Genomic DNA, 27,702 nt, shown 5'->3' with positions numbered 1-27,702 from the left:
TCATTCATTCACCCATGTAATTGTCTGATGCTTGCCAGGCAAAGTAACAGATCCCACTAACTTTGTTTTGTTCCTTTTTTTTTTTTTTTTTGATAGAATGCAAAAAGTTGGAGCTATTCTTTTTTTTTTGGAGATGGAGTCTTGCTCTCCCGAGTAGCTGGGATTACAGGCATGCGCCACCATGCCCAGCTAATTTTTTAAAAAAATTTTTTAAATTTTTTAGTAGAGACGGGGTTTCACCATGTTGTCCAGGTTGGTCTCAAACTCCTGACCTCAGGTGATCCACCTGCCTCGACCTCCCAAAGTGCTGAGATTATAGGCGTAAGCCACCGTGCCCAGCCAAATGGAACTATTCTTAACCTCAGCTCAGCAACTCTCTGTTTATTGCCATTTCTCAACCAATTTACATCCCTCCTTTTCAGTCAACTCCACTAGGATCTATAGGCTCACAATATAAAATCAAAACTATACATATAATTAAATCATACAAATATACTATCTACTTTGTTTTATTTTTATAATAAATACATACATAATTGACCAATATATAATGTATATGTGTGAATTGTGGAATAAAAAGGAAAGTAAAATATCTGATTATTTTTGTGATGATTTTCTATGTCAAATATTTATCTGGATGATTAATTTCCCATAGAACTTAAGAAAATCTATTTCAAAGTATAAAAAATTCCTATTTACACCTGAAAGTAACATAGCTATTACTGGTATAATGATAGTGATAATAATAGCTAGCATATATTGTGTACTTCCTGCCAGGTGCTATTCCAGATACCTTAAATATATGACTTTACTTAATCCACACAACTTTTTGAAGAAAGTACTGTTGTTATTTCTATTTACTAGATGAGGAAACTGAGGCGCACAGTGTTTAAATCACTTTCCAGGGTGATGTGGAGAGAGAAGAGCTTGTGTTTAAGTGCAGTCTGGCTGGCAGGAGAACCAAGTCCTAACCTCCCAAATGCTACTGGGTGTGCAGTGTTTATGGTTTAGCAATAGCACTTAATAGATATGTAATGTTGCTAGAGTAGTGTGATGCTACTTCATATCAATTCATCACGAATACTTCATAGTGCAGAGATGCATCTTGTGCATCAGCACACAGAAAACTGGAAAAACACAAATATTTTACACTGTTCTTGATCTTTCAACTGTAGTCATTTAGGAATTTTACCATTTCCTTCTTTGGCCTGTCAGCCATTGTTATTTCTCCTACTTACAATTCAAATTCCCATGAGAATAGAATTAGGAGGTTTTCTGTTTCCCTGATAGAGAGCCAGACGGCTGACAGGAAATGCTAGAAGGAAACCTAAGAATTTGAAGAAACAATTTCCAAAGTTACCTACCGTTCCTTTCATTTAATTTACTTTTTCCCTCTTAACAACTTCTCTCCCTTTCTATTTCTTCCCTCCTTCCCTCAACTTAAGAGGCATGATGGGAGGGAGGTATCTCTTCTTTCTATTTTATTCTTCCTTTGTTTTTTTTGAGATGGAATTTCGCTCTTGTTGCGCAGGCTGGAATGCAATGGTGCAATCTCAGCTCACTGAAAACTTCGCCTCCCGAGTTCAAGAGATTCTCCTGCCTCGGCCTCCCGAGTAGTTGGGATTACAGGCATGTGCCACCACACCTGGCTAATTTTGTATTTTTAGTAGAGATGGGGTTTCTCCATGTTGGTCAGGCTGGTCTCGAACTCCCAACCTCAGGTGATCCGCCTGCCTTGGCCTCCCAGACTGCTGGGATTACAGGTGTGAGCCACCATGCCCAGCCTCTATTTCTTTTTTTTCCTTTTTTAAAAAAAATTTAATTTCTAGGGTACATGCGTACAATGTGCAGGTTTGTTACATATGTATACATGTGTCATGTTGGTGTGCTGCACCCATTAACTTGTCATTTACATTAGGTATATCTCCTAATGCTATCCCTTCCCCAGCCCCCCATCCCACAACAGGCCCCAGTGTGTGATGTTTCCCATCCTGTCCAACCTCTATTTCTTTAATCTTCCTCAGACTCATCTCCATAAGTTATCCAGAATATCTTTTTAAAAATGTTATTCTGGAGGAAACAGTCACTGGGTTGTGTAAATATTGTGGCAATATTTATTTTCTTTCAAACTTCAGATGAGTTTGGGAGTCAGCGAACAAGCCATAGGATGTGTGTAGCTTTAGTTGTGCCAAGGGCAGTGGACTGGAGCTGGTCACTACCAGGAGGCCCAGGACTGCATCTTCTCTTACAGGCACCATTGACTGTGGAGCAGACAGCGCAGGTGGTGCTAGACAGGAGTAGGCTGCTTCTACCGTGGGAACACTGACCTCCCACAGGGCTCAGTCGTCGGGGCAAACCATGCTGCTTATTCACTGCTGAAAGGATGAGTCTGACTTTTTTTCTCTTTTATTTATTGCTGTGAGTTCCCTCTGACATTTCTATTTGCACAGCAGTGCTATTTACCTCTGTACCCTAACCCATCTCCCCATCTGCTAATTCCTCCACAAGCTGGCACTCTGTCCTGAAGGTGGGAAGTAGTTCGACAGTCTTTGATAGCACATCTCTTATAAGTGACAGGCCAATGAAGAACAGTTATAGAAGTTTGGTGACTCGTTCAGGTATGGCTACACGAATGTGAGTTCCATGCTTGGACAGAAGCCACATGGGCAGCTTGAGGGCCCTCTGAATTCAGATTTAAAGAAATGGATTCAGATGTTAATTCTTTTGGGGATATTGGACTATATGCCATAAGATTTCTAAGTTATTAAGTATTATTTCTGGTGTTGTCAAAGGATCATATGTTAACTTTCCCAGTGAATGAAGTTTATTTCCAAAGTGGTATACAAACAGTAATGGTTTCTGCCACTTTTGCTTAAAGCTACTTTAGTTGTTTATTCACAAATTTTATAGAGACTTAGCCATAGGTTATATGACTTCTGGTAGAACTGTGAATCCCCCCTCTGTGTGCATGTGTGCATGTGTGTATGTGTGTAATGAATCCTTCGGAAGCCAGTATGGGTTTTTAGTGCCTTGGGTCCAGACCACAGATTCTGTCTGAGTGCACTCATTTCAAAGTGGTGTGCAAGGAGTCATTGCTGTGGAATGATCTCATTTATGATGTGGATGGGAAATGGAAATTCCAGTTCTGTTTTTACTTCAGAATATTTCTGCTTTTTTGGTTTCCATTTAAATACTGAAATATTTAAATGCAAAACACGAACAGATTTTTTTTCCCCAATGTACCTTATTTCATGCTTAACCATCTTATTACTAAATTACCTTTATTCGGTAATAAGGTATTCCTGCACAAGGATGCTGCATAACGAACTTGGATCAGATTTTATTACCTGATGATCTTTTTACCTTGGCCAGGTCGGTAGCTTGAAATCTAGTCTTAATAAAAGTTTGCTTATTTGACTTATTTATAATTGGTTTTTAAAAATAACTTTTAAATGGTAGATTTTGATTCTTGCCAGTGAAATCTTATATGAATGTTATTTATTTTTTCCTGAAGGATTCTGAATGTGTTTAAAAAGCTGTATTTAGGAAGGTCTTCATGCAACATCTGAGTAGTTGTGCAGCAGCTGGGTAACTGCACATAAGAAACTTGACTCAAAGCTCAGAATGCTAATTGAGAAAGAGCCTGTGTTTAGTTCCAAAGTCAAGGGGAAAGCAATGTGGGAGGTAATTATCCAATTTAGGATATTGCTTGTTTAAAAGAGTTACTGTGTTAATAAAAATATAATGAGGTCTCGTTCCCTGGGGCTGCTGTTTATTTTTGCATGTCTCCCCAGGAGATATCTGCAGGTGCAAGATGGCTCAGTGAGACCATGTCCTACTCTTGGCTCTGACTCAATTAGAAGGTGGGCGTCTACTTCCTGAGAAACACTAAACCCAATACTGACATGACACTGGGAAAGTAAATAATGTACAAGAATGGCAAGATAATCCTCTTGCTATTCTTGGCATTGGTGAGGCTCTCATGTCAAATTCTGGTTTCATCATTATATTTTAATTTTAAGAAAGATTAGTGATAGGGAAGAATAAGAGGATGAAAATAAAGATTTCAAAAAAGGATTTAGGGAGGAGGGTTAAAGAACACAGTCATTGGTTTGGAGGAGATCATGTACATTTATAACATGTAGCTTAAAGTGAAAATGTATTATGAATCTTAGGGGAATACCTCTGAAACAAGACAGTTAGAAATTAACCTGGGAAATAATCTAGGCCTTCTGTTTTACTGCAAACTTGAATAAATAAGATAGCTTTGGAAGTAAATGGCATTTTCAATATAGGAAATAATGGATAAGGAAATTGTTTTTGGTCCATCTCAAAAATTCCCTTCTCTTCTAGCGTGATTAGCACACCAAGTGGAAGGGCTTTTTGCCCTCTGGTCTGTTCTGGTTTTCAGTAACATAACATTAGGATTCTTTCTTTTGTGTTTCTTCTACATGTTTACTCCTTCTGGCTCCCACAAAAGTCCTTTGCTCCCCACAACCCATAACCTTCTACTGACTGGTCCCCTCATCCCTTTACCACCCTGCATCCCCTTGTTGGCTTCTCTCCTTTCCTTAACAACCTTGACTCCAAGGCCAATTGTCATGTTGTTCCCTTATGTACACACTGGGCTACTCTTTGCCTCTCTCATTTTGTAGAAGTCTCTTAGAATGCCTAGAGCCCTGGTTCAGTCCAAGAGTCAGCCTGCTTGGTGCCTGCTTCTGTGCAGCTGGGCTTGGCTGGAGAAAACACTCAACTCAATCACTTTAAATTCATCACCATGAACATTAAACAGGCCTTGACAGCTGCTGGACAGCCATACTGTACTTTCCTAGCTATTCACTCTCCCACTCTCCTAGACATGTATTTCACACCTTCTCCTCTCTTTGCTCCAAACTCCAACACCACCTCTTCCATATTGACTCTCAGCTGAGGACCCCAATTCCTGCATCATGAATATATTGAAGTGAATAGAAGAGAACTTGCACAGATGACTACTGCCCTACCTATCTGCTTGGCAGCATCCACCTCGTCTGCCTTTGGTCTGCACCATAGGAGCTCTGTGTCAATCCCTGTACTCTTGCATAGATCTCATCTCATCTTGCCTCCTCAGGGACATAGCTCCAGCAATTCCCCTCTCTTTCTTCTAAGTTGTCATTTTTTTCCTGCTCTTCTCAATTGCCACCATCAGCATATATGTATGTGCTTGTTCTTTCAATCTCAGAAGCTTTCTTTCAATCCTCCTTCTCCTGCCAGCTGCCATCTCATTTCATTGCTCCCCTTATGTTAAAACAACCCTAAAAATATTTCTATGCTCACTGTCTCCAAATCCTCTTTCCTCATTCCCTCTTAAGTCCAGTTCAGTCAGGCTTATGCTCCAAATACTTCACCAGGATGGCTCTTATCAAAGCCACCAGTGACCTCCTTATTGGTAAATGTACTGAATAATTCTCAGTCCTCGTCTTACTTATCCTACCCATGAATCTAATAAAGTGGAAGCACTCCCTCCTTGACATCCTTTCTTCGCTTCCAGGATACCCCATTTTCTTGGGTTTCTTCCTATCTCATCAGTTACTCCTTTTTTGTCTTCTTCGCTGCTTGTTCTGCTCTCCATTCCTCCATTTCTCTCCATTCCTCAAGTACTGTGGATTCTGTTTATAGATCTCTTTTCTTTATATTTATTTTTGTATTGACCTCACCCAGTTCCATGATTTTGAATATCATCTGTATGCTGATGTACTCTAATGAACATCTTCAGCCCATATCCTCTCCTGACCTTCAGATTTTTGTATGCAACAGCATACCTGACATATCTAGTTGGATGTTATAGAAATATCAAATTTAATATGCCCCAAATAGAGAGTCCCTGATCTTTCCTCCCAAATCTGTTTTACTTTCAGCCTTTCCTGTCTTGGTCAATGGCAACTCCATTTTTCCATTTGCTTACATACAAAACCTTGGAGTCACCCTTGACTATTTATTTACCCTCATAACCTACGTCCAATCTATCAAGAAATTTTGTTCTCTCTACCTTGAAAATATATCCATAATCTAACTACTCCTTGTCCCTAACACTGCAATACTGGCCTGTGCTATCATTTCCAATTATTCTCCTGGTTTCTACATTTGGTTTTCAACCTAGTATCTTTAAAAAATGTAAGTTAGATGATGTAACTTCTCTTTTCTGACACTATAATGGCTCCCATTTTTCCCGATTAAAAAACAAAGTCCTTAAAATGTCCTATGGAGCCTACATTACTTTCCTAGCGCTATTGTAACAAATTATCACAAACTGAATGGCTTATAACAACAGAAATATTCTTTTACAGTTTTGAAGGCCAGAAGTACAATACCAAGGTGTTGGCATGCTCCCACTGAAAGTTCTAGGGGAGAATCCTTCCTTGCCTCTTTCAGCTTCTTATGACTCTAGGCGTTCCTTGGCCTGTGGCAGTGAAACTGATCTCTACCTCCCACTTTACACAGCCCTCTCTTTCCTCTTATAACGACACTCCTTTCTGTATTTAAGCCCCTGGATAATCCAGGATCATCTCATTTTGAGATGATTAAATTATTTGCATTTGTAAAAACTCTTTCCAAATAAAGTCACATTTACAGGTTCCTGGAGTTAGGATGTGGGCATGTCTTTTGGGGGTCCCACATTTATCCCACTCTAGATCCCCACCTTCTATGAACCTGTGTTACCTCTTGGATCACTCCTCTTCTTGATCACCTTTTTGAAACCATACTGGCTTCGTTGATTATCTCAAACATGCCAGGTGCTCATAGATTAGGACCTTTGCACTGGCTGTTCCCTCTGCCTGGTACATCTTCCTCCATATTATCGATAGGAATTCCCTTGTTCATCTTTCTCTTGAGGTCTCCCCTGGATACTCTATTTAAAACTGTAATGCTCACCTTCCTTCTTACCTTGCTTTTTTTTTTTCCTTCCTATTTTAGTTGAATAGGACAATCCTTCTGCTTCATGTGGTGTTGCCTGGGGTACTAGGATGGCTTGAGGGTCCAGATGGCCTCAGACATGTGGCTGGCAGTTGATTCTGGCTGCCATATGGGAGCTAAGTTGGAGGCGTTGGCCAACCGCCTGGGTTCTTCTCCATGTGGGCTTCTTCATGTAGCTGTTTGGGCTTCTTCATGGATTGGTGGCTGAGTTCCAGGGAAGAATATTGTAAGAGGAAGGAAGTAGAAACTGCCAATCTTCTTAAGGTCTGGGCTTAGAAGTATATAGAATATTACTTTTGCTGTATTCAGAGTAGTTGCAAGCCCAGTCTAGATTCAAGGGGAGAAAAAATAAACTCTACCTCTCAGCTGAGGGAATGGCATGTTGTACACGAAAGACAGAAACTGCTGTAGAATTTTTAGAACTATCTACCAAAAGGACCTTCCTGGGTCCCTGATACTATGCCATGGTGTAGCTGCCCACAAAATGGACATCTTTATCTTTGTGTTTACTCTATTTCTTTTCTTTCTTTTTTTTTTTTTCTTTTTGAGACGGAGTCTTGCTCCGTCGCCCAGACTGGAGTGCAGTGGCGCAATCTCGGCTCACTGCAAATTCTGCCTCCCCCGATTCACACCATTCTCCTGCCTCAGCCTCCCGAGTAGCTGGGACGACAGGCGCCCGCCACCACGCCTGGCTAATTTTTTGTGTTTTTAGTAGAGACGGGGTTTCACCGTGTTAGCCAGGATGGTCTCGATCTCCTGACCTCGTGATCCTCCTATCTCGGCCTCCCAAAGTGCTGGGATTACAGGCGTGTATATTCTTTTTATCCTGCCACCATGTTATTGAGAGATTGCCCTGATCTTTAAAAAAGCAAATAAATAACCAATATTTTTTAGATTTTAAAATTTGAAACACATAGATCAATCAGTTTATTAGCCATCCTCACTGTTCCATGCATGAAACTTATGAAAATTATTCTGTGTGCAGTGGAGGCAGATAAATCATTTTTTGTTTGTGTTTTTTTTTTTTTTTTTTGAGATGGAGCTTAGCTCTGTCACCCAGTGGCTCAAGGCTCACTGCAACCTCCTTCTGCCAGGTTCAAGCAATTCTCCTACCTCAGCCTCTCAAGTAGCTGGGATTATAGGCACCCCTCACCATGCCCAGCTAATTTTTGTATTTTCAGTAGAGACCAAACCATGTTGGCCAGACTGGTCTCAAACTCCTGACCTCAAGTGATCTGCCCGCCTAGGCCTCCCAAAGTGCTGGGATTATAGGTGTGAGCTGCCATGCCTGGCCTGAGAGATTAATTGTTAAGCCTTAAAAATTTGTGCAAGTTTTATATAGTTTGCATTAGTTTCACGTTCAAAGAAATTACTCCTTGACGTTATTACTGCTACTTGACAAGGTCCTGATCTATAATCATATAGAAGAGGCAATCATTATTATAAATAATATTTTGAAGGTCTCAAACCATTTTAGAAAATCTCAATATAGTTAGGTAAGATTTTTCTGCTCTTAGCTAGTAAAAATCAGTGATTAAGAGGATTTCTAACGGAAGCTAAAGTTTATTGCTTTTTGAAGGGGGTTATGCCACCTCCATTGTGAAACTACATTTCCTTAAATTGAAAATAGGGGATGTATCTCTTTTATTTACATCTACTTTTCTGACTGTTTCAGTCTGCTCACACTGCCAAACAAAATATTATAGACTGTGTGGTTTAAACAAAAATCAATTTATTTCTCATAGTTCTGGAAGCTAGATGTCTAAGATCAGAGTACCAGCATGGTTGAGTTCCGATGAGGGCCTACTTCCTCACTTGCAGATAGCTACCTTCTCTCTGTGTCCTCACATGGCAGAGAAAGGGAGGAGGAGAGAGAGACACAGAAAGAGAAAGGGGGAGAGTGCGCACAGGAGAGCAAGCGCTTGATTTCTGGTATCTCTGTTTTAAGGGACACTGATCTCATCATGAAGACCTCACTCTCATGACCTCATCTAAACCTAATTACCTCCCAAAGGCCCCATCTCCAAATACAATCACACTGGGGCTTAGGGCTTCAACATGTGAATGTGAGCCCATAGCATTGACTTATTTTTTTCATCTCTCCATATAGACTACTGGTAGCAGATGAGAATAAAACAGATGAATCAAGCAAAAGAATACATTTCAATGTAAGTTCTGTAAAATTCATTCACCAGTCGTAAAATTTTATTTATTACAAATCTTTTGGTAAGCTTATTCTCTTCAATATAGGAAATTATTGTTCAGCAAGGGGTATGTAAAATTGGCATAGTAGAAAGACTAATGGCTTTTGAAAGGTGTCCGCATCCTAACCTCTGGAATTTGTGAACATGTTTCCTTACAGAGCACAAGGTACTTGGCAGATGTGATTAAGGCTACAGAATTTGAGTGTGGAAATTATACAGGTAGGCTCAATCTAATCACATGAGAACTTAAAAGTGGAGGAGATTGAGAAGGTCAGAGAGATTCAATGTTAGAGGGGCTCAACCCACCAGTGTTGGCTTTGAAGATGCAGGAAGGGGACCTCTAGAAGCTGGGAATAGCCCTCAGCTGACAGCCAGCAAAGAAACAACTACCTCAGCCTATAACCTGTAACCAAAAGGAACTGAATTCTGCCAACAACTCTAGTGAGTAGGAAATGGATTCTCCCCTAGAGTCTCCAGAAAGGCACACGGACTGCCGACACCACGATTTTAGTTCAGTAAAACTCATACTGGACTTCTTGTCCACAGAACTCTAAGGCAATACAATTGTATTGTTTTAAGCCACTAAATTTGCTATAATTTTTATGGCAGCAAAAACAAAACAAAACACAAAAAAACACAAAAAACCTAACACCATTGGTTATGAATTAAAGACCTCAGTCTCCAAATTCTAAAAGTCACCCAAACATGGCAGATTCTTCTAATCAACAAGAACAGTTGACACTTATTTTAGCAACTATTCTAGGACCATTGGAGACATTTTTGGAATCACTGTAGTACTATGTTCTTTGAAAGCAATTACATATGATCCCTCACTTACGATGATTCAACCTATGATTTTTCAACTTTATGATGCTGCAAAAGTGATACGTATTCAGTAGAAACTGTCCTTCGAGCACGTATCCAACCATTCTGTTTTCACTTTTACTATAGTATTCAACAAGTTATGTGAAATATTCAATACTTTATTATAAAATAGGCTTTGTGTTAGATGATTTTGCCCAACTGTAGGCTAGGCAAATGCATGTAAGTGTTGTGAGCACATTTAAGTAGGCTAGGCTAAAGTAAGGTGTTCGATAGGTTATGTGTAATAAATGCATTTCAACTTACAATATTTTCAATTTATGATGGGTTTATTAGGATGTAATTCCATCATAAATCGAGGAGCATCCATATATCACTTTGAACTATGGCTTTTGACGTATTTCTGGGTGAGCTGGGAAACACTTTGTCAGATTAATAGCTGGGTTGGGAGAGTAGATAGGTCATGCTCAACAATAAGGAATAGAAATTAGTGGGGGCATTCTGGAAAATTCAGAAGCTGCATAGAGTCTGAAGTCCTTAGTTCTACTAAAATATTCCTTATTAAAGAAAACTGTGCCTGATTTTAGAGCACAACTCTAAATCCACAGTATAGGTGGACTCACATTCATCATATAGCACCCTCCTTTTTTTGTTTTTTAACCTTCTAACTTTCAAGATGAAGACATTGAATACAAAGTCAAAGGTGACCCAGGTATTATAGTGTTGTTTTAATTGTCTGGGAACAAAGATAAGCCACCTCAAGTGGACATGTTTTAACACACTGAGGAGCTATCGGTAAGTTTTGCCAGATTAAAACCAAAGAAAAATTGGCATCAAACATAAAAATATTCAAACAAGAAAAAAATTTGTCAATTAATATTTCAGGCTACTTCACTAAGAAGCACTTTGGCTTTTGGTAAATGGATGAGGAATAAAACTAGAATCACGAGGGAGATTATTTCATATCAGGCAAATTATTAGAAATACAGAAAAAAATAAATGATCTAAGCAGTCATGTGACTAGTAGGCTATGCTAAGCTATGATGTTTGATAGTTTAGATGTAATAAACTCATTTTCAACTTATAATAGTTAGGCTTACAATATTTCAACTTACAATATTATTATAGTGAATTAATTTTCCATCAGAAATTTTGAATCTGGGCAATGCAAGTTATTACCTTTGTGACCCTGGACACACTGAGCCTTGAACTTCATTTTCCTTATCCATAAAATGGGAATAATAACAATACTTGCCCTATTTATCAATTATGGCTCAAGGGAGAGATACTATGTGTGAAAATAATATTTTAGCAAACAAAGTATTGGGTATACCAAAATATTACCATTAACACAGAAGACTTTTTATTACTTGTTTAATTTACTGAGAGAAATTATTGCACCTCTTCAAAAAAAAAGTACATTGTTTGTAAATGTTTGGTACTTGTTGCTTTTTTTGTGATAGAAGGAAGTGTTTCAATTAGCCAAGTATGGTTGTGCACACCTCAGTCCCAGCTACTTGGGAAGCTGAGGTGGGAGGATCACTTGAGCCTAGGAGTTGGAGGTTGCAGTGAGCCGAGATCGCACCACTGCACTCAAGCCTGGGTGGTGGAGTGAGATCTCATCTGAAAAAAAAAAAGAAAGGGTTTGAAAGAATATATTTTCTCAATTACAAAGTGGTCTAGTAAAGAAATACAAATTTTATCTATTAAAATGCACAGTTTTCTCTGAGGACTGAAAGTGCTTTTATGAAAATGCAAGTTAGTTATGTCCAATTTGTTTATTCATTAGTAACTAAGGAAGAATAGTATAAATATAGAAAACACTCTAATTACAAGTGTTCTACTTGATGGTTTCTCCTATAAAATGATTACCCCCAGTAAGCAACACCCACATCAAAAACCAGAATATTACCAGCACTCAGAAACCCTCTTCTTTGCCTGCCTCCTCATTCCCAAGGGTAACCACTTCTAACAGATTATACTAGTTTTGCCAGTTTTATAGTTTATATTACTGGAATCATAGTATATATTTTGTGTCTGGCTTGTTTCACTTGACATTGTTTGTGAGAGTCATCCATATTTTTATATACAGTTATAGGGTGATTATTCTTATTGCTATATGGTATTTTGTTGTGTGAATATATCATTTTGCTTATTCATTCTATTGTTGATAGGCATTTGAGTAGTTTCCAACTTGCAGCTATTATCAGTGTTCTATGAATATTCTAGTGCTGTCTCTGGTTAACACATGCACACATGTGTTGATCATGCGGTACACATATGTTCAGCTTAGCAGATACTGCTAGTTTTCCACCCAATTAACATTTCTACCAACAGTGTATGTGAGTTCCTATGACTCTACCTTTTCACTGACACTGTTTTCCTTCTATGCTATTTTCATTGTCTTGTTTGTTTAGTCTTATCTCATTGTAGTTTTATTTTGTATTTCCCTGATGATCAATGAGATTAAGCACTTTCACATTCATTAATTGCCCATTTGGATATTATGTTTTGTGCAAGATCTGTTCAGGTTTTTACCCATTCTATTGGAATGTCCTTTTCCTTAAAGATTTGTAGAAATACTTCGTGAAATTCTAGGCCGGGCACGGTGGCTCATGCCTATAATCCTAGCACTTTGGGAGGCTGAGGTGGGCAGGGCAGTTGAGGCCAGGAGTTTGAGACCAGCCTGGCCAACATGGTGAAATCCAACTCTACTGAAAATACAAAAATTAGGCGGGTGTGGTGGGACGCACCTATAATCCCTGCTACTTGGGAGGCTGCAGTAGGATAATCGCTTGAACCTAGGAGGTGGAGGTTGCAGTGAGTGGAGATCAAGCCACTGCACTCCAGCCTGGGTGACAGAGCAAGACTACATCTCAAAAAAAAATTCTAATATTTTCTACTTGCAGTTTTTCTGTTCCCTCTAGTATTATGCTTTTTGACGAACACAAATTCTTATTTTAATATATTAACATTTATTAATTTTTTATAGTTAGTTGTTTTTTTCCTGATTAATAACTCTTTCCTTACTTTGTAGTCATGAAGATATTCTACCTACAGTATTGTTTAATAACTGGAAGTCAGTATCAACAATAAAGCTATATAGAGGAAAAAATGTTCAATTTAGTTATTCAAATGCAATGAAGCAAATGACTTACTAAGCAGTGAACATGAACAGATGAATCTTTAACTCCATAATCAATCATTTCAAGCAGTCATGTCAGTTTTTTAGGGTGAAGTAACAGTCTTGTTTTTTTGTTGTTGTTTTTGAGACAGGATCTCACTCTGTTGCCCAGGCTGGAATGCAGTGGCGAGATTTTGGCTCACTGCAACCTCTGCCTCCCGAGTTCAAGCGATTCTCGTGCCTCAGCCTCCAGAGTAGCTGGGACTATAGGTGCATGCCACCACGCTGGGCTAATTTTTGTATTTTTTGGTAGATACAGGGTTTCACCATGCTGGCCAGGCTAGTCTTGAACTTCTGACCTTTAGTGATTTGCCGACCTTGGCCTCTCAAATTTCTGGGATTACAGGTGTGAGCCATTGTGCCCCACCTTTTTTCCCTTTCTTATCCATCTGATTTTAGTAGTATCAGATTACCTGTCATGACAGGCTTTACACTTTCCTACATGCCACCAAAAAAGATACAGCTTCTTACCTAATTTTGGAGGACACAACTTGTATATTGGATAGTGAGTAATTTCGAGATTGGAATTAAGAGACAAATAGAAAATGTAGATTGTGGTTTATGACCTAAACTGTTTGCAGGCATACATACATATTGAGAAAATTGAGTAAGGTTTGAAAACAGAGCCTTATTCCTTTGTTTTCATCTGTTGACATTTTTGGTAAATATTGAAATTAGGGCAATTGTTTCTTTATGAATGTAAAATATTTTTAAACATCAGACTGAAAGATTCCCTATCAATCTCCCCTGGCCCAATAAAGCTAGTGATTTGCTATCTTTAAATAGCTAGCTTTAAATAACATTTAGCTTTAGATAGAATTCAGGTTTGCTAGATGTAAACCAGTCAGTGCAAGCATGTTTTGAGGCAGCTAAAGTTGATTCAGAATATTTTTGGAAAATAAAAGAGATACTGAATGTGTATTATCTGCCTACAAGGATGTGGGGAGAGGTGGTGGTGGTGGCATACAGTTTATTTGAGAAAGCATTTATTTGTGATTTAAGTGAGAACTCTCAGAAGCTAAGATTTGCTTTCTGAGTTCAGGGATTTTTGAGAATAGTTGGGTATAAATATCTGAGGATTCTTTACAGGAAGACTTTATTAAGATTTTTAAATGAAACAATTGAACTACGCTGGTTGACCAGCCCAAAAATCCTCATTTACTTAGATGGCGCCGCTGATTCCCATGGGTTTAGGCCAGGCGGAATCAGGCATCTTGAGGAATCAATTCAGCCTCTCCAGGGCTTGGTACCTCCCACTTGGGATAGTCCACTGTTTCTCTGGATCATTGCTGTTGGGTTGTCCCATTTGCTGCGATAGTGGCCCAGAGATTTGGGAGGTTCAGGTTATGTTTGCCATGGAGAGATTCATCTGAATTTGTTTTTGTAAAAGAGACTTCTTATTTTCTGTAATCATTTGTTTCGAGAAGGCTAACATTGATTGACTCCCATACAGTTTGAGAAAGAAACAAGGAATCAGGGTGGACGCTGAGGGCTCTAAGTTTTCTTTGTTTTCAGACTTGACCTATCTGGAAGAGTAAACCCTTTCTGGAGAGCAGACCCTTGGGGGCTTCTTCACAGTGCATTTTAGAGGTCCAAATCTGAGCTGCACAACTTTTATCTTACAGCCACCTTTCTAAGCACTTCCTAACTCAGCATGTCTTCAGATACCTATAGAATTAAAGCGGATCATTGTTTTATTTCCTTATTGTGATATGCAGATACTGATACACATTAGAATTTATATTTAAAAATTTTTGGATTGTGGAAGGACTTCAGCAGTGGGTCACTGAAGGAGACCAACCATAATATAACGTTTATTGGGGGGTTTCAGAAGTAAAATAATGAAATTAAGTGTATTGATACTTCAATGAATATTTTTTAGAAATCAGTGTTTTGTTGTTACTAGGGGGATGAATTTTAAATGAATCCCTGAAAAGCTTCAACCAGCACTTTCTTCCACCGCACAAAGACCAGTAAAGGCCCCAAAGCAGCTTGGACCAGAGTGTTTGGGGAGTGGGAGTGAGGCAAACATATGTTTGTGAGGATCTTCCTACATCCTCCCCTTACCCCTCTTTGAAGGAATATGTACTCTTGGAATATATACTATTCCCTGGCATCACTTGGGAGGTTGCAATATTGATCTAATTTCAAATGTGACATTGAAGAAATGTCACAGAATTATCTGTCCACTTCTGCCTCCAATTCAAAAGCCATCTCTGGAGTGGCCATTGGTGGTGGAAGATTTAGTTTCTAGCTATCTAACATCTACAGCACTCATCCTGTTCCCAAGAACCCTAGACCACTGAGCTTGGTTCTGCCCTCTCATATGTGAACTCTCTTCCTCTAATTTAAGAACTCTCATGTGTGTTTTACTGATGGTAAGGAGTCAAGAAATAGCACAGGAGTGGATGTATGGTGTCCGTGTATACAAACGTGCTTTTAATGACTTTAAGGTTCATCTGTAAATTCATTAGCTTCTTGAAGGTTTACTCTATATATTTCTTATGCTACTTAGCTTGGTGCTTTGCATATTGAAGATAATGAATATTGTGGAATGGACCATGCTTGTATAAGTCATGTAGTAGCATTTACAGGTGGAGTTAAATGCTTTGTTTCTGGAGTCAGATAGCTTAGGTAGATTCCTGGCTATGCCACTTGACAACTGTGTGACCTTGGGCAAGTCATTGAACCTCCTGTATCTGGATTTCCTTATTTAGAAAATCAGAAAAATAATACCACCCACCTCACAGACTGTGATGAGCCTTAACTGAGTTAATATATGTAAAGTAGAACCACTGTTGACATGTGGTAACAACTTGGTAAGTGTTAGCTCTTGTTGAAATTATTATAACAGAACTTTAAAGTTTAGAGAGCTCTTCCTTACCATAGCTCATTTGATTCTCACAAGAATCTAGTAAAATGTGAAGGACATACATATTTAGTCTTGTCATTGCCCTGTCTCTACCATCACACACCATGTATCATTCTGGAGGGAATTAAAAAATATATGCACATTAAATTATATTGTTAGGAAGGAGAATCACAAAGATATGAGAGCCTTGGCTTTTGAGATCATGCTGGGAGACCACATTGACGTAATCCTTCCATGGTCTTATGTTTCTGACCAGATGGAGTGAATTGCACAGGAGGTAGCCCAAGTCCATGGGGATGGATAGACATGGCTCCCAATAGACATGGATTGGTGGGAAGACAGGCTGGAAGGTTGCTTTTCTCCCTGAGTTCAACCACTCTGAAGAATGATGAAAGCCAAGTTGGTCCTTATAAGGACCGGGGGAATGGGGCAGAGAAAAGGCCAATATCTCTATACAGAAGTTTATGTTCCTGAGCTTGTGTTACCAAGGTCTTTTCTAACTGTCTCTGCCATGTCCTCCCTTCTGTACCTGATACTTGATACTTGACGCTTTGCATCTAGTAGATGTTCAGTAAAGAAAAGCTGAATAAATGAACAAATAATCTTTTCTTTTGATTATTTGATTGCCAACTAGTAGGTATATGAACACCAAAATAATAAAAAGATTTGAAATTAGGAGTCACTTTAGTTATATTAGCTATTCAATTAAAATTGGACTAATATTAGCTATCAGCATAGTTAGCTTTTTTTTTTTTTTTTTTTTTTTGAGGTCAGAGTCTGGCTCTGTTGCTTGCAGCTGGAGTGCAGTGGCACAATCTCGGCTCACTGCAAGCTCCGCCTCCCGGGTTCCATGCATTCTCTTGCCTCAGCCTCCTGAGTAGCTGGGATACAGGTGCCCGCCACCGGCCCGGCTAATTTTTTGTATTTTTAGTAAAGAAGCGGGGTTTTTTACGTGGTCTCGATCTCCTGACCTTGTGATCCACCCGCCTCGGCCTCCCAAAGTGCTGGGATTACAGGCGTGAGCCACCGCGCCCGGCTTAGCTTTTTAAAATACAAAATTTCACCCAATTTAATACCGCAAGAGGTACCTCTTTCAGTAATCCTAGTTCTCTTTACCTTACTTTACTTTTCTTTCTGTAGCACTTGCTACTTTCTATCACAAAATATAATTTACTTATTTATTATGTTCATTATTGATTGTCTGATTGTCAACCACTGAAACTCTACTCCCTCAAGGACTGAGAGCTTTGCCTGCCTTGCTCAGTAATTTATCTCAGATTCCTAGAACAGTTCTTGGCATATATTAGCTCAATAAGTATTTTTTAAAAATAAATTTAACAAACATTTAATGGCTCCCTTTTATGTGCAAGGCAATGTGAGTAGTGTTGCATATAGGGATAAACAACGAGTGAAAGAAAGACCATTTCATTGAATATGTATAAATGCATATATATTCACTCATACAAAGGACTGGTATATTTTTAATGTAAATATATGTATATTAAGTAAAGTATTAAATATGTACTATATGCAAGCTTAGTATACGTATGTACTACAGATAAACTTAAGTAAAGGACTGTGCCCAACAGGATCAGTTTTGACCTGATTGAAGAGTGTCTTTGCTTTCCTGAGTAACCCCTACCTCCCTGTAGATGACATTCTCTGGGGTGTGCACGTCAACTCTGCAGGAACTCACCCAGCCTGCCATATGGCTCTCTCTCCTTCCTCTTCCTCATGCTCTAGAACGCAGCTCACAAACTAGATGTCTAAGGGTTGCATCTGGCACCCATATGTGTCTTGTTGGGCTTGCTGGGGGATTGGAAATTCTTTAAGTCAATTTCCAACATTTAAAAATCTGGAGAATTATCATAAATATCCAAATTTCCTTCCATCTTCTCTTGCAAAGCCTCAGAGTATTTGTCAACATTGGGCTGGCCTTTCTATGTGGCCTGGGCAGGCTGGGGCTGAGCAGCATCTGGCCCATTAGGCCAGCAGAGGAGGCATCTGCCCTTCTTCTTACGGGCATTGCCACTGGTAACTTCACCCATTCACTTCCCTGCCCAGCCCCTGAACGGGCTGAGCATGCAGCCCCTGCTCCTTATTCATCTGCATCTCTGGTAGGAATTTGATACTGCTGTAAACTGCTAGGAAGAGGCCAGCAGATAATGATGTTCAATTCACACTGATTGGTAGCTACACACGCTTTTTCTTTCTTTCCTTTTTTTTACATCTAGGATCCAGTCCATGAATAAGTAAATGGCTTCCTTCCAGTGAAGAGCTGACAGCTGGGATTGAAACAAGGTTTGTGATTCTTTCACTGCCCTTCAATACAATGTGCTTATTAGTGAAACAATCTCAAAAACAGTGTTTTGTTGTTTTTTTTTTTTTCTGAGAAAAAAGTGACATTAGAGACTAATGGCTCAGCATGTCGCAAAACACCTTTCTGAGGATTTTTCTTCTGCCACTTGAACTTGTCCAAGCTTGTCTGTTAGGCAAATGTACCTTTTTGCTTTTCGAATAATCCCCCCCACCATATATATCACTTTGGGCAAAATAGCACCATAGGCTTTCCCATTCTGTTATCACAAAGAGGGGTTATTATCTGTTATTTGAAGGCAGCAAGATGTACCCTGAACACTTGTTCAGATCCAGATGAAAACATATCAAAGCCAACATCTAACCATTAGTGGATGAGAGGATATCACTTTTTTTGCCCTTTCTTCTCTGAGAGGAGAAAACATGATATTAGTACATCTCCTTTGGTTCTTTATTTCTTTCTTTTCCTTCCTGCTGACAAGGATTAGAGGGCTATAATGTGAGGGCAAATTTGTGTCAGGTGGTACCGAGCCATTTACAGGAAAGTGTGAGTGTAATCTGAAGTTTTCATTGCTTTGAAACAACATTGCTAAGTCATTAATTAAAATGTTATCACTGATTGCCCTACCACAGTTTAACCCAGTGCTCAGTAAAGGGTAGAAGTTTTAAGTGAAAGAGAAAAACAAATGGCCCAAAACATTAGACAGCAAATAAAGAAATTTGGGGAAGCCATCCTAGGGTTTGTTCCTGATGAAAGTGACCCAGTTGGGGTCAAAGATGCCTGCTGATTTCAGCACCCAGGGGGAGTCTGACGTGGTGGGTGGGTTGTTGCAGTTGAAGTCTCCAGGAAATGCTCATGGGCAGGTGCACACAGCAGCCAAGGGGTCAGGGCATAGAGTTTAGTGGCCCAGAAAGAAGACTGTGTGTTGGGTATCAGCCAAGGAGCTTGAGAGAAACAGGGTACCAGGCCTCGAATGGAGAGCAAAAGTACAAATCAGGAAAGTGAGGCAGCTGCCCAGTCCTATGGGTTGCACAAACTCAAAATGGGCGGAAGGCTGTAGCTCCAGGAGGAGCCCAAGATTCATCTTGGCCCTCACAAAATCACAGTAGCAAGATCAGTTCCAGACTCTACCAGCTGGTGGGAGCTCTATCTATTGTTATATTATCAGTCCTGACTGCAGAGGGGTCAGGATAAGGCTGAGGCAGGACCAAGAAGCCAGGACCTTATAGGCATCAACACTGGCAAGGACACCTGAAAACACACACACACACACACACACACACACACACACACACATTCCTCTGGAAGTATATACTCCAAAATATTAGCAGTGGTTATGATTTGGTGGTAGAATTTTGAATGGGTTCTTTACTGCCTTTCTAAAATTTTTATGTCCATGTCCCCTTAATTATTTTTACCATGAAAATAAAATGACTATAAGAACTTCCGTAATAAGAAAACAGGTTATTAAATTATGCAACAATATATGACTCACTCTAATTGAATTTATACTTGGAGCAGGTTTAAAGGTGGTTAACATGAAGGAAAAAACAAAGAATGGTGAAGGTTCTTTTCCCCACAAATAGGTCTTACTACAATCTAATCATGATTCTACAATCACCCTCCAACCCTCTTTCTGTCCTTGAAGGTGGAGTGGGAATAGTAAAGGTAAAAGAAGAGAGAGCATACAAAATATTTTTTGAGGATTTCTCTGGAGTGGCCTTGTGGGGAATAAACTGAAAGCTGCCAAAATAAGAATTAGTGTTTGTATTTGAATTAGTAGCAAAATCTTATCAGTTAATGTTTTAGTCTTTGCTTCCAAGGAAATATATACTGCTATTCTCTTTATTCATATGTTCTTATTACTTAATTTATAGAATTGAATCTCCTGGTAACATCTTAGCAATATGATATCTAGCTCTCAGCAAATACCAGCCTATACTTATTCACTGATTTCTAATCTGAAGGAAGTAGAGAGGTACAAAGCTATATTTGCTAGGATCTCCAGCCTGTCTCCTTCTATTCTTACTCTTCTTGTTTGAATTGTACTGTTCAATTATAGAAATGGCAATAACTGCTCATAATTGTGCCTTAATATGCAATTAATGTTTTTGAATGATATCAGTGCAGCCCAGTACCTTGGTATAAGCTCATTTTCAAGGTTGCCTATTACAATGTATTTGTGTTATTCGGTTTATGTATCTAGGCTGGAGACTGGGTGATGGATGGATCACAGTTTTTTCAAAGGGTGAGAAATGTGTCTTGTACTCTTCACTAAGTATAAATCTAGGTGAATCGTTCAGTCTCTTGACATTGACATTCTAATCTGTAAAATGGGGTTGGATTTAGTAATCTCTATAACCTGCCTTCTACAATAAAAATATTGGCTTTAACTTCCCGCTTTGAAATAATCTGGGGTTGGAAATGGGATGTCTTCATGAATGGGGTAGTTCAACTTATACGTGGTGATGAGAGGAAGTATCAGAACCAAAAAAAGTTTGACTAGTAGAGAGTCATTAGATTTCAGCCGAAGATAATTCTCTTACTACTGTCACTACAGATGCGCTGCTGCCAGATCTCTTTCCTTGCCTTCTCCAAAAGGGAATGCTGATGAGAAAAGCGGAAGCAGAGAGGGGCTGCCTCAGAGATGGGATTCCATCCAAAGCATGGACATCCCTTCCAACCTCAGACCTACAGTTGATTAGTTTCTAGTCCTAGTATTTGTCCTTTCTCCTCTTTTCCAGACCTTGGGGACTGACTTATCCATATCATGGATTTGACAAAAGTCTAATAATAATTTTGGCCATCTCTCAGGAAAATGGGAGGGAAACTCTTACTTTTAATTGTTAGAACTCAGATGTTACACCTGTTGGGTGAAGCTCATGTCTTCTGAACACCTCCTGTTCTGCCACCACCACACAGTTCCTGGGGATGTGGCAGCTGACTTCAAGGGTCACCCAGAAGGGAGAATTAGAGGCTCATGCTTGCTGTTGTGCTGGCATCCACACCCATAATCTCTGGTCAGTTCCTCTTTCTGGACCTGTTTAATTACTCTAGAACTAAAGGCCTGCTCCCAAAAAGGCAGAATCTTGAATCATCTAGTTTATTGACCATCCCTCATATGTGATAAAATTGCTCCCCCAATCATAGCTGAGAGGGAAGGAAGTGATAAAATCAGTAATTGACTGGACTTCAGGTGTTAGTAAAAGTCTGGGGTTGGATCCTGACACTGAAATTTTGATAGATAATACAGATTTAATAAATTTAGGGTGGAGTGTGACCATTTGTCTTATTAAAAAGTTAGAGAATGTCAGGAAAAAAATAAGAAGAAAAAAAAATAGGAGGTGAGTTCCCATAACAGGTTATCATGACGTTATGAACTATTCTGGGCCTCAGTTTTATCCCTTGATACCCTTTGGTCAATTGTTATCCTCTGGGGAGAGTCAAATCTTTGGCTAAGGGCTGGAGGGTTTGTAATTCTCCTTAAAATTCTACCTTTGAGGTGGTGTTTTGTTTGTTTGTTTAAAGAACACTGTACCATAGATTTCTGGATGCTACTTTAATGATCTCCATGGAAAGAGGTCAGATGATCATGACTGCAAAGAGTAACAGAGACACAGATTAGTGGTTTGTAGATGAAGAGAAGATCTAGATCAAACCAAGTCCTGCCTTCAGGGGACCAGGTAATTATAACATTGATGATAGTGCTGGTATGATTCTGTCAAATGAAAGAATGATTCAAAATCATTTTCAGGTAAAGTTGTAGGGGAGGGGAGAATAAGAGGTTCCTGGCTTAGTCGCCTCAGGCCCACTGATATGGTTTGTCTGTGTCCCCACCCAAATCTCATCTTGAATTGTAGCTCCCATAATTCTCTTATGTTGTGGCAGGGACTGGATAGGAGATAATTGAATCATGGGGGCAGTTTCTCCCATCCTGTTCTCATGGTAGTGAATAAGTCTCACAAGATCTGATGGTTTTATAAGGGGAAACACCTTTTGCTAGGTTCTCATTCTCTTCTCTTGTCTGCTGCCATGTGAGCCATGCCTTTCACCTTCTGACATGACTGTGAGGATTCCCCAGTCATGTGGAACTGTGAGTCCGTTATACCTCTTTCCTTTGCAAATTGCACAGTTTTGAGTATGCCATTATCAGCAGTGTGAAAACGGATTAATACACCTACAGACCTCGTGCCCCACTCAGGCCAGTGCCCATTTATACCAGAAAGCCTTTCCTAGATACTTGTTTTATTATCCCTGATGCCATATCCTCCTACAGTTGATACAGGTCTTGTCATCCTGTAACACCATGCTCTCTTGTGCCTCTGCATCTTTGCCAATGTTATTCCCTCTGTCTAGATATTCTTTCACCCCCTATTTAGTCTTTCTAGAAAGCTCTTACTTACTTTTCAAGGCTCAGCTCCAAGTTTTATCTGCTTAGTCTTTCCTGACCTTCTTTTAACATCTGTGTTCCACATCAATAGGTTAAGGTTCTAACATATTGATAATGACTGGTATCCTCTCAGGTTAACACATTTGCCATTTTTTAGTCTAAACTAGGATAAAGGTTGAAGGCAGATTCAGTAATAGTTCCTTTTCATAGGAAGCCTGCAATCTAATTGTGGAAATAAAAACTGACACACTTAAAATTACTTTATTCTGCACTAATTACAATATTATATGTTGTAAATTTATAAGAGCTACAGAAATTCTAGAAAGGACTGTTATAATCTGAGAAGAAATATTATGAATGCCATTAAACCAGTGACATTGGACAACTTAGATAAAATAGAAACATTTCTTCAAAATGCAATGTGTCAAACTAACATGAGAAGAAATGGAAAATATAAATAGTTCTATAAAATAAATTGAATTTATTACCAGAAATCTCACAAAGAATCTATACAACCAGATAGTTTCACTGGCAAAATCAATTAACAACTTAAGAAATAAATATTGCCAACTTTACACAAATTCTTTCGGAACGTAGAGTTGAAGGGAATACTTTCTATATTATTCTATGAGGCCAATGTTACCCTGATAATATAGCCAGACAAAACAATAGCACACAAAGAAAACTATAGTCAAATATCTTCTCTGCACACAGGCACAGAAATCCTTCACAAAATAATAGAAAATAGGATCCAGCAGTATGTTTGTTCTTTTGTGTGTGTGTGTGTGTGTGTCTGTGTGTGTCTGTGTCTGTGTGTATGACTATATCATGATTAGGTTTTTTTTTTTTTTTTTTTTTGAGACCGAGTCTCGCTCTGTCGCCCAGGCTGGAGTGCAGTGGCCGGATCTCAGCTCACTGCAAGCTCCGCCTCCCGGGTTCACACCATTCTCCTGCCTCAGCGTCCCGAGTAACTGGGACTACAGGCACCCGCCACCACGCCCGGCTAATTTTTTTGTATTTTTAGTAGAGACGGGGTTTCACCGTTTTAGCCAGGATGGTCTCGATCTCCTGACCTCGTGATCTGCCCGCCTCAGTCTCCCAAAGTGCTGGGATTACAGGCGTGAGCCACCGCGCCCGGCCTAGGTATTTGTTTTCAAGGAATAAAAGAATTTGTTTAAAATTTTAAAGTCAATCGACATAGTTCACCATATTAAAAAAAGGAGAAAAATCATATATTGATTTCAATAGGTGCAGACAAAATATTTCACAATATTCAACATCCATTTATGATTAAAAGCTTTCAGGAAATTAAAAATAGAAATTTTCTCAATCTCATAAAGAGGACTCACTAAAAATCAACAGGTTATATTTAGTTGTGAAATTGAATGCTTTCCTTTTAAGACTGGAAACAAGAGTGTTTGTTCTTACCATTCCATTTGTATTTGAGGCACTAGTCAGTGCAAAAAGATGAGAAAAAGTACAAAGATCAGATAGGGAGAAGTTTTTGTTCTTCTATTTATATTCACAGGAGAAATCATTGCTTGCTTAGAAAATCCTAAAGAATCTACAGAAGAACCACTGGAACTGAGAAGTGAATTTAGGAAGGACTCAGTATACAAGATCAATATTAAAAAATTATTTCTATATGTTAGTCACAAACAATTAAAAAACAAGACAAGAAAACATTTTTATCCATAAAGCACTCAAAACATAACATTCTCAAGAATAATTTAAACAAAATATATATAAGACCTCAACATGGAAAACTACATTGTTGAAAGAAATTAAAGAAGAATTAATAAGAGATATAGAACATTTATGGATTGAAAATTCAGTATTATTGAGATATTCTCCACAAATTTAAATATAGATTGAATCAAATTTCAACCAAAATGTTGGTTCTACATTTTTAAAATGTAGATATTAAAAACAACTGATTCCAAATTTATATGGAAAATAAGAGACTCTAGAATAGCCAAAACAATCTTATAAAAAAACAATGTTAGAGGCTTCACTGTACCTAATTTCAAGAGACAGTCAGCTCATATCTGTGGGTTCTGCATCTGTAGGTTCAACCAACCACAGAAAACATTTGAAAAAAAAAAAACAATAAAAAAAAATACCACAATAAAAATAATGCAAATTTAAAAACAACACAGTATATCAACTATTTACATAGCATTTACATTGTATTAAGTATTATAAGTAATCTAGAGATGATTTAAAGTATATGAGAAGTATATGAGAGGATGTGTGTAGGTTATACGCAAACACTATGTTATTTTGTGTAAAAGACTTGAGCATCTGCAGATTTTGGTATCTACAGGGGGTCCTGGAATTCATCCCCTACAGATCAAGGAATGACTACAATATTAGGCTGTATTGCTTAAGACACCTTGAAATTGGTATAAAGATAGACAGAGAGCTAGAACAGAATAGAGAGTGCAAAAGTAGACCTATATATACATGGCAAACTGATTTTTTCCAAAGGCATCAAAGCTACTTAAAGGGAAAAGGAAAGTATTTTCAACAAATGGTACTAGACTGTTTAATTTTATGAAAAAAAGGGTATTAACACTACCTCAGGCATACTCAAAAATCAACTTGAGATAAATTATAGATCTAAATAAAAAAGTTAAAATTTAAAAGTTTCTAAAACACATAAGAGAATATCTTTGCAAATTTGGGGTAAAGATTTCTTAAATAGTATTTAAAAAGCACTAATTATAAAAGAAATTAAAAATCAACTTCATAAATAGTAACTTTTGATTATCTAAAGATGCCATTAAAAAATAAAAAGGCAGGGTGGGCACAGTGGCTCACACCTGTAATCCCAGCATTTTGGGAGGCTGAGGCTGGCAGATCACTTGAGGCCAGGAGTTTGAGCCTAGCCTGGCCAACACAGTGAAACCCTGGCTCTACTAAAAATACAAAAATTAGCTGGGCATGGTGGCACGTGCCTGTAATCCCAGCTACTTGGGAGACTGAGGTGGAAGGATTACCTGAGCCCAGAAGTCGGAGGTTGCAGTGAGCCGAGATTGTGCCACTGCTCACCAGCCTGGGTGACAGACAGACTCCGTCTCAAAAAATAGAAATAAAGATAATAAAAAGACAATCCATAGATTTGGAAAGTATATTTTCAATACATATATTTGAAATCTGTAAACATAAAAACTCCTACAAATCAATAACAAAAAGTCAACCCATTCAAAAATGAACAAAACTTGAACAAACATTTCATCAAAAAAGATAAATAACCATTATGAAGAAGGATAGGTGCTCAACATTGTCTTGGGGGAAGTGAATTTTACCCACAAAAGGATACCATAGAAAATATTCCACACCAACTAGAATAATTGAAATTGAAAAGACTGACTGCACTAAATGTTGGCCATGGTATGAAACATTATGGACTATCATACATTCCTGATAAGAGTATAAAATGGTACAACCACTTCAGAAAACTGCTATTTTTAAAATAAATTAAACATATACCTATGCTATGACCCAGCAATACCAATCTTCGATATTTGACCAGCAGAAATGAAAACATATGTTCACAAAATATTGGAAACAAATGCCCAAAAATAGGTAGTTGGTTAAATAAATATGGTACTGATAAGCTACCCCAAAACATGTCACCTTGGCATTTGAGCAACAGCAGAAGTAGGAAGGTCATTTTTCCTTCCCCCTCTTCTCCCCAAAGCAGATTATAAATCCTAAGATGGTTACGTTCTGACTTCCCACCCTTCTCTTCTGAAGCTGGTCATAAGACCCTCACTTGAGAGGTGCCCTTTTTATACCTGGAGAAAAGGGACACAGAGAGGAATCTTAACAAACAGGCCTTTGTAAGTTCCCCCCAGTTTATTATCATTAGATCATACCCCCTTTGCCCTGTCATACTTCTCCATGGCTGTCTACTTTTCCATCAAACATAAGTGTAAAAATACAAAAGTTTACCTATTTCTTTGAGTCTTCATTTCCTTATGAAGTTTCCTGTATTGTGTAAACACATTAAATACATGGGCATGCTTTTCTCTTGTTAATCTGCCTTTTGTTATGGGGCCTCAACCGTGAACCTACTAATGGATGAGGAAAGAATCTTTCCTTCCCTGCAGTACATATACATAACTGAATACTATGCAGCTTTAAAAACAAAAAGCAAAGTTCTCTATCACATGGCATAGCGTGATCCTTCCAAAATGTTCCATTTTTTAAAAAGTGCAAAATATATATAGTGTGCTACTTTTGGTTAAAAAAAAAAGAATTAAAACATGTATTTACTTTTCCAAAAAGGGGCCCAGGAAATATAAATCAGAAATTAATGAAATTGCTGAACAGCAAGAGGTTCGGTATAAGGGAATGGAGCAGAAGGGTTACTGGAGGGAGAGAAACTTCTGAGTGAACTACTTGCTTAGAGGCAGTAATGCTTCTGCTTTGCAGATGAATGAACCTAGAGCACAGGTGTTGGTTTACTAAATATCATTCCTTACTAAAAAGAACTTAGGCTATTTGGAGAAATGGCTCAGTCCATGGCTGGTGCAGGGAGTATACAAGCTGAATACAGAACATCTTGTGATACTTGAAAATAAGAAAGTGCTCAGAATAAAAGGATGGGGTCATGTCCAAAGGACAGAGGAGTGGGGACAATATGAGCATCAGAAAATTGTAACTCATTAAATAAAGAATCCATGAGTCTACACTGCTAACAAATAGATAAGTAAAATAAGGAAGAAGATAAAACTCTTTGTGAGAGTAGAATGCCATCTAGTAAAGTAAAAGAATAGTAGTACATTCATCCCCAAATTGCACTGGTGTTCAAAGATTATAATTGGCTTGATATGAGTCCGCAGTTTCTCCTGGGACCAGGCACACCCTCAGATCCCCTCTCAGCCCGTCTTCTGCTCCAAGCACAAAACATGGACAGGGATTTTACACTCTCCAACCCAGCCCAAGTGG

The 27,702-nt window shown here is 38.6% G+C and overlaps 2 long non-coding RNA genes across 5 annotated transcripts in view; one reads left to right on the top strand and one right to left on the bottom strand.

Annotated features, from left to right (window-relative positions):
* The window catches only part of LOC110743116, a 123,516-nt gene that overhangs the window by 33,797 nt on the left and 62,017 nt on the right, over positions 1-27,702 (top strand). Inside the window, exons 2-3 of the long non-coding RNA XR_002521633.2 lie at positions 9,065-9,122; positions 18,271-18,337. This is a non-coding gene — a long non-coding RNA (uncharacterized LOC110743116). The remainder of the gene's footprint in view (positions 1-9,064; positions 9,123-18,270; positions 18,338-27,702) is intronic.
* LOC103883816 overlaps positions 1-27,702 on the bottom strand; it is a 67,733-nt gene that overhangs the window by 11,593 nt on the left and 28,438 nt on the right. The window contains exons 3-4 of one of the 4 annotated variants that reach the window (XR_002521629.2): positions 6,925-7,158; positions 1,962-2,682 (exon numbers count right to left, since the gene is read on the bottom strand). The exons of 1 other annotated variant lie outside the window; for it this stretch is intronic. This is a non-coding gene — a long non-coding RNA (uncharacterized LOC103883816). Of the gene's footprint in view, positions 1-1,961; positions 2,683-6,924; positions 7,159-20,988; positions 21,950-27,702 lie in introns of those variants that run through there. 2 more of the 4 variants (XR_002521630.2, XR_004184334.1) reach the window with 2 other exon arrangements.

Source organism: Papio anubis, chromosome 6 (genome assembly GCF_008728515.1).
Source record: "Papio anubis isolate 15944 chromosome 6, Panubis1.0, whole genome shotgun sequence".
In the NCBI taxonomy this organism is placed as follows: Eukaryota; Metazoa; Chordata; class Mammalia; order Primates; family Cercopithecidae; genus Papio; species Papio anubis.
The sequence above is the reverse complement of the archived record's forward strand: the minus strand, read 5'-3'. Positions and strand labels throughout refer to the sequence as shown.